We start from the raw sequence: 8,240 nt of genomic DNA on the forward strand, positions 1-8,240 counted from the left end.
CTCCACAAAAGCCGCGGCCCTTGCAGAGCAAGGGGAACTACTACTTCAAGGTCTCAGAGCAAGTGACGTCACTGATTGAAACGCTATTTAGCGCCCACGCTAACTAAACTAGCCGTTTCACATCTGTTACACATCCATACATCAATTGTCTTAAATAAATAAACTAAACAATCACAGAAGTGCACACACAAACAAACAAAGTACATATGGTTACACGAAATGATAGGAGAATGTGCCCTAGTGGGCTAAACCGGCATGGCCGGCTTGTTAGACAAAAGGGGGAGTGGGGTTCACCTGAGAAGTCACTACAGCGTGATAATTATAGCAATTGAAATACTAATCCTTTGCACATGAACACTCACTCATTCGGGAACAATTGCCATCAATATATATATTTACGCTCAGTGTGTCGTCTTGATCGCTGTTGAAAAGTTTGTTCCTTTTGTAGAATTGTCCGTCTCTCTCTCTCTCTGTCTGTCTGTCTGTCTGTCTGTATGTCGATAGTTCAGTGCGACATTCATTCATGTTGTTGTAGAATGAATGTTTCGGTGGTTGTTGTTCTTCACGTTCAATGATACTGAATTCCTAGCTGCAGACTAGTAATTAATATCAAATACTTGTTCTTATTCTGTCGGTATCGATAGTCTAAGAGTTTAACCACGTGGTATGGTTAAAATATTCAGCAAGGGTCTGCAACCTATGTCCCCTCGTAATGGAGAAAAATATGGTCTACTGAGAATTTCTCAAAGTTCGGGTTTTATTCAGAATTGCAGAAAAGAGCCTGTCCGAGGATGTCCGACCCTAACTGGGCTCATGGGCAGTCCTCTGATTTAGTTAAACTCAAAAGGGAATTGGAGTTTCCTTCATTAAACAGTCCAAAATCACATGACACAATTTTACAAACAGTATCATCCTCACTCATTCATCTTATACAACAATTAGATGTAAACCTCATATCTGTACTCGCATCCTACCATACCCTTGTCTGTACATTATACCCTGAATCTATTCTACCACGCCCAGAAATCTGATCATTTTATTCTCTGTTCCCAATGCACTAGACAACCAGTTCTTATAGCCTTTAGCCGTACCCTTATCCTACTCCTCATCTGTTCCTCTGGTGATGTAGAGGTGAACCCAGGTCCTGTAGCCCCCAGCACCACACCTATTCCCCAGGCACTCTCATTTGTTGACTTCTGTAACCGTAAAAGCCTTGGTTTCATGCATGTTAACATCAGAAGCCTCCTCCCTATGTTTGTTTTATTCACTGCTTTAGCACACTCCACCAACCCTGATATCCTAGCTGTGTCCGAATCCTGGCTTAGGAAGGCCACCAAGAATTCTGCATTTTCCATCTCCAACTACAACATTTTACGACAAGATAGAACTGCCAAATGGGGTGGTGTTGCAATCTACTGCAGACATAGCCTGCAGAGTATTGTCATACTATCCAGGTCTGTACCCCCAAAATTTGAGCTTCTACTTTTAAAAATCTACCTTTCCAGAAATAAGTGTCTCACCATCGCCACTTGTTATAGACCCCCCTCAGCCCCCAGCTGTGCCCTGGACACCATATGTGAATTGATTGCCCCCATCTATCTTCAGAGTTTGTACTGTTAGGTGACCTAAACTGAGATATGCTTAACACCCTGGCCGTCCTACAATTTAAGCTAGATGCCCTCAATATCACAAATTATCAAGGAACCTACCAGGTACAACCCTAAATCTGTAACCATGGGCACCCTCATAGATATCGTCTTGACCAACTTGCCCTCTAAATACACCTCTGCTGTCTTCAACCAGTATCTCAGTGATCACTGCCTCATTGCCTGCATCCGTAATGGGTCCGCGTCAAATGACCACCCCTCATCACTGCCTAAAACACTTCAGTGAGCAGACCTTTCTAATCGACCTGGCCCAGGAATCCTGGAAAGATATTGACCTCTTCCCGTCAGTAGAGGATTCATGGTTGCTCTTTAAAAGTGCTTTCCTCGCCATCTTAAATAAGCATGCCCCATTTAAAAAACGTAGAACTAAGAACAGATATAGCCCTTGGTTCACCCCAGACTTAACTGCCTTTGACCAGCACAAAAACATCCTGTGGCGTACTGCATTAGCATCGAATATCCCCCGCGATATGCAACTTTTCAGGGAAGTCAGGGAGTAAAGGAGGGGACTGATCACGCACCCCTGAGGGACCCCCATGTTGAGGATCACCGTGGCGGTGGTGTTGTTACCTACCCTTACCACCTGGAGGTGGCACGGCACGTCAAGAAGTCCAGGATCCAGTGTTCCTTTTATCCAGGTGTGAAAGGGCAGTGTGGAGTGCAATAGAGATTGCATCATCTGTAGATCTGTTGGGGTGGTATGCAAATTGGAGTGGGTCTAGGGTTTCTGGGATAATGGTGTTGATGTAAGACATAACCAGCCTTTCAAGGCACTTCATGGTTACAGACATAAGTGCTACGGGTCAGTAGTCATTTAGACAGGTTACCTTAGTGTTCTTGGCACAGGGACTATGGTGGTTTGCTTGAAACATGTTGGTATTACAGATTCAGACTGGGAGAGGTTTAAAATGTCAGTAAAGACACTTGCCAGTTGGTCAGCACATGCAGAGTACACGTCCGGGTAATCTGTTTGTCCCTGCGGTCTTGTGAATGTTGACCTGTTTAAAAGGTTTCAATTGATACATTTTAGATAATAAGCTTCTTGTGTTAATGTGCAGAAAACTCAGGATTTTACGAGAGCAGAAATCAGTGAAACCGATATCGGAGCACAAGTCAGAATTGGGGTTAGCAACAGTAGATGGGCCATGGTGTACATGCATCTTTCCAGATATCATCAGCAGTAATACAATCAGGGCACGGCAGAGGACAGTGAGAACTCTGCAGTGTTGATTTATGACATTTGAATGTGCATCAGATGGCCACAAGATCATATTGTACAGCAATTTCATCAGGTAACGTGAATACAAATTCGGCAAGAGGTGGTTGGAATAGGAGGGGAGGCCAATAGACTGTGTAACCAATAGAGAGTCAGAGTCCCAAGTGTGGGAACAAACAGTCTGCCCCAGGGTTGGGTAAACAAGCAAGAAATGTTGTGTGGTCCTCCCGCTACGATTTGGGAAAGCATGCAGTTTATTAGGCAACAGATGCAATAAGTTATGAACTTCATGAGGTGGTGAAAGTGCAATGTGATGAGCTTGATGCTCCTTTCCAATAAATATTGAGGGTCTAATTCTGGTGACATGAATAAAAAAATGTTTTGTCCATGATAATCTCATAATGTAGGCTATATACGTGCACTCTAGCCAATGTGCCATACTGGAGTGAGCGCACCTGCCAATACCGGAGTGAACATATATATAATGAATATTTTTTTGTCAGAAAAACAATCAAGTTGAAAATGCGATGGAAACCCATTTAACTTGTATTTTGTTATTCGATCCATGGGAATTTAAACGCAAAAGGTGCATCACGCATAGCCTTTTATCTGCAACAAGTCAATTTGATGGAAACAAAACTCTGATGGGAAAATGCGCATATTGTTTTTATGCTGATTTTAGAATAATTGCATATAAATCTGTGACCAATTGGATGGAACCCTAGCTATTGTCCTTGTTTCCTCAGTGGATCGATGTAAACTTTTTATTCCCAAAAGCATGTCAATTGCCTTGTATTTGGTGCGCTACAGTTAGGCCCTAAAAAATAGGCTTAGGATACGCAATAACGTCAGAAACAAATCATGAAAAATAAATGTATCCTATAGATATGAATTGCACAATGATACATTTATGGATTTTTAATGCATTGTTTTCTCTCTATTCCACCTCTCCCACCTACCCGCCCTTCACCCATACAATATTTCATGACCTTAAGCCCGCACGCCCTGTGGATATAACCACAGGGGGGGCGGGTTATAAGTCACCCCGCGTATCACTACAACAGTGGACTAATGAAACAAACACCAAAAGATAGTTTCCTTTAAGGCGTTGGTTTAAAAAATAACTATTCCTCATGTAATTGATTGCAGTATGTTCAGTCAGGAAAAGAGTGACACAGCTATATGTAAATTGTGTTCATGATTGGACTGACTGTATGTCCTAGAGGAGATCCTTTGTCTTACAGCTCACAGCAAACTCTTCAGGCCCCAGCAAACAATGTACAAATCATTTGACACAATGGTTGTGATACAACATTGTATCACAAAACCAAAAGTTGTATCTCCACAAAGCTTGTGTAATCATTTCTGTTTGTAAAAATATAAACAAAACATGTAAAAGTGTTGGTCCCATGTTTCATGAGCTGAAATAAAAAATCCCAGAAATTGTCCATACGCACAAAAATATTATTTCCCTCAAATTTTGTGCACAAATTTGTTTGTCGTTAGTGAGCATTTCTCATTTACAAGATAATCCATCCACCTGACAGGTGTACCATGTCAAGAAGCTGATTAAACAGCATGATCATTTCACAGGTGCACCTTGTGCTGGGGACAATAAAAGGCCATTCTAAAATGTGCAGTTTTGTCACAACACAATGCCACAGATGTCTCAAGTTGAGGTGAGCGTACAATTGGCATGCAGAGCGCAGGAATGTCCACCAGAGCTGTTGCCAGATAATTGAATGTTAATTTCTCTACCATAAGCCACCTCCAACATTGTTTTAGAGAATTTGGCAGTACGTCCAACCGGCCTTACAACTGCAGACCACGTGTATGGCGTCGTGTGGGCGAGAGGTTTGCTGATGTCAATGTTGTGAACAAAGTACCCCATGGTGACGAGTACCCCATGGTGACGGTGGGGTTAAGGTATGGGCAGACATAAGCTACAGACAAACAAAATTGCATTTTATCGATGGTAATTTGAATGCAGAGATACCATGACTAGATCCTGAGGCCCATTGTCGTGCCATTCATCCACCGCCATCACCTCATGTTCCAGCATGACAATGCACGGCCCCATGTCGCAAGGATCTATACACAATTCCTGGAAGCTGAAAATGTTCCAGTTTTTTTCATGGCCTGCATACTCACCAGACATGTCCCCCATTGAACATGTTTGGGATGCTCTGGATCGACGTGTACGCCAGTGTTCCAGTTCCTTCCAATATCCAGCAACTTCGCACAGCCATTTAAGAGGAGTGTGACAACTATCCACAGCCCAAACTCAACTAAAAAAAAAAGGTAGGGGCGTTGTTTAGAAAACCAGTCAGTATCTGGTGTGACCACTATTTGCCTATATGCGCTGCATGAGGGAAATAGTGGTCACACCAGATACTGACCGGATTTCTAAACCACGCCCCTACCTTCTTTTTTTAAGGTATCTGTGAGCAACAGATGCATACAGTATCTCTATTCCCAGTCATGTGGAATCCATAAATTAGGGCCTAATGAATTGATTTAAATAGTCCGATTTCCTTATATGAACTATAATAATTGCAGTTTTATATTGGCGTTTTATAGTTTTGTTCAGTATAAGATGCCAACAAATAATTTGGCTTTGACACTGATTTCAGAGGTGTTCTCTCAAAACATTCTCTTTCACACACAAAAAAACATTTACACTGGCAGCCCCACAAAAGTGTTTTACCAAGTTTTTATTTGTTTTGTTATTAGTTGTTTTGGGGGGGGCGGATTACAGGTACAATATTCATATCATTCATATATGTTCAGTTCATATCATACTTTCCCTTCAATATTCTCCATATTCCTATTGTACCCGTGGGCTGCCACTCAAAAGTAAGAAATACATGCAGAGGAATGATCCCATTAGAGGAGTTCGTAGTAATAAAAACAACACCTGTCCCCCAAGTCCCCCTTTCCAACCCCTAAACCACCAAGGCTGCCATTACAACTCCCCGCGACACACCCAACCCCTTCCCCGTGGGCCTGAAAGCAAAGAAAGTAACAAAGATTAAAAAAGGTATATAGTTTGTTTGTGTGTGTTGGGCTTTAGCTGATATTGTTCTTTACAGAGTCAAGCATTTACACAGGCAACCCAATTCTGATATTTTTTTTCCATTAATTGGTCTTTTGACCATTTTTAGATCAGCTCTGAAAAATATCTGGATGTGATTGGTCAAAAGACCAATTTGAAAAAAAAAAAAAAAGAGGGTTGCTAAGACATTGATGACACATGACATATCTTACAACGCCTGGATAGATATTTTATGCATCAGCTAACCACATCATATGTTATAGCAATCTTGTGCCCGACGGCACAGTCGACAACGTGGAACGCAACCATTGGTTGATGCATGCAACGTCTGAGCAGGGGGTACACGACCAAGGTCACTGATTAGGAACTCCCCTCACCTGGTCTTGGTCTTACACAAGTTGAAAGAAAATAACAAAAAACAGCAGACACTCGGCCCTGCATGGAATGAGTTTGACACCCCTGGGATAGAGTATCTGTGGCAATTAGTCGCTTTATACATGCAGTAAAGAGATCGATGAAAAGCAGACCGTAGGTAATAGAAGGAAACCATCATTGGTGTCCATTCAAAAAAGCTTATCTAACAAAGTGTAAACTCATCAAATCTGTCATGATTCATATGTTCTAACAGGCCAACAATGTGCTTACTAAAACATGTATATCTATTTTTTATATCCGACTGTTTTCGGTGGTGGCATATGAGGCCGTTTAACTGTAATGCAGTTGATTGGTGATGATCAACACAATCATTATACTCAGATTTTTACCTCAACATAGTTATTAAATACACATATAAACAATAGCCGAAATGTAAGCACATTTTGATGGCTGGCAATGAGGGGATTCTGGATCTATCCCCACAGGGGGGACACGTGCGTCGCATTCTATTGACGTCTTTACCACATGTATAGTGACGAGGGTGGGCTTTGAAAATATGCGTTTGCAACTCAACAACATACAGTCCAACATACAGTCCTCACCACATATTTGGGCAGTGAAACTACATTTTTTATTTTATTTGGGCTCTGTACTCAGCATTTTAGATTTGAGATCTATGAGGATATTTTCATACATATCTGTTTTACTATTGAGACATAAAAGCATTTTATGTATCTAGTCCCCCGCACTCAATGACTACATCAAGCTTGTGACTACAAACTTTTTGGATGCATTTGCGGGTTGTTTTGGGCGCGTTTTGGGTCATGTCTTGCCCAATAGTAACTGAATGGTGAATGATGGTCGGGTGTCATTTTGGATTCACCTTTTTGGAAGTGAAAATTTAAGGCTTTGTTTTAAAATCTTACATTCATTTGGATGTTTTCAGGATCATAAACAAATCATGGGGCGGCAGGGTAGCCTAGTGGTTAGAGCGTTGGACTAGTAACCGGAAGGTTGCAAGTTCAAACCCCCGAAATGGTACAAATCTGTCAATGACGGCCTAGGAACAGTCATAGGCCGTCATTGAAAATAAAAATTTGTTCTTAACTGACTTGCCTGGTTAAATAAAGGTCAAATAAAATGAATCATGAATAATGACAAAGTTAGAGGCACAAAGATGATATTCCTTTGAGGAGCCCCCACTCGTGTAAGGGGAAGACCACCTCTGTGAATTTCAGAAAAATGTAAATAGTGAAACATTTAATAAGTTATACTTTTTAGATAAAACTATCCTAAATAATTGTTTAAAACATACTGTTTTGAAATGAAGGTCTACAGTAGCCTCAGCAGCACTCTGTAGGGTAGCACAATGGTGTTGCCGGAGGATAGCTAGTTTCAATCCTCCTCTGCGTACATTAACTTAAATACAAAACCTAGGAGGCTCGTGGTTCTCACCCCCTTCCATAGACTTACACAGTAATTATGACAACTAGCGGAGGACATTCTCCAACCTATCACAGCTCTTGTAGCAGAAACGGACATGTTGCCCATCCAATCAGAGAATCAGAGAATTAATCTAGTACTGAAAGCACAAGCTACAGCTAGCGAAGACTGCGGTACATAAAATGTGCAGTAGTTGACTCAAAGAGAGAAAGACAATAGGTGAATAGTTTTAAACAAATGCATTTCTTCAAAAATGAAGGAGTAGCGAGTTTAGTTTTTGTTTCACTTACCTAGCGAATGCAGCCTAGTTTAGCCTACTCAAAGACAGAGAGGGTTAGCTAGCTGGCTATCCAAAACTGGAACTCTTCATGGTAAGCTTTTGGTTTTATGAATTTATTGCCAACGGGGCCCACCAGTGTAAATGCTAAAATTCTTGCTGACTACACTGTACTGCATAATTGTAGTGTGTAATACACCGTAATAA

Source organism: Oncorhynchus mykiss, chromosome 17, assembly GCF_013265735.2.
Source record: "Oncorhynchus mykiss isolate Arlee chromosome 17, USDA_OmykA_1.1, whole genome shotgun sequence".
Classification (NCBI taxonomy): domain Eukaryota; kingdom Metazoa; phylum Chordata; class Actinopteri; order Salmoniformes; family Salmonidae; genus Oncorhynchus; species Oncorhynchus mykiss.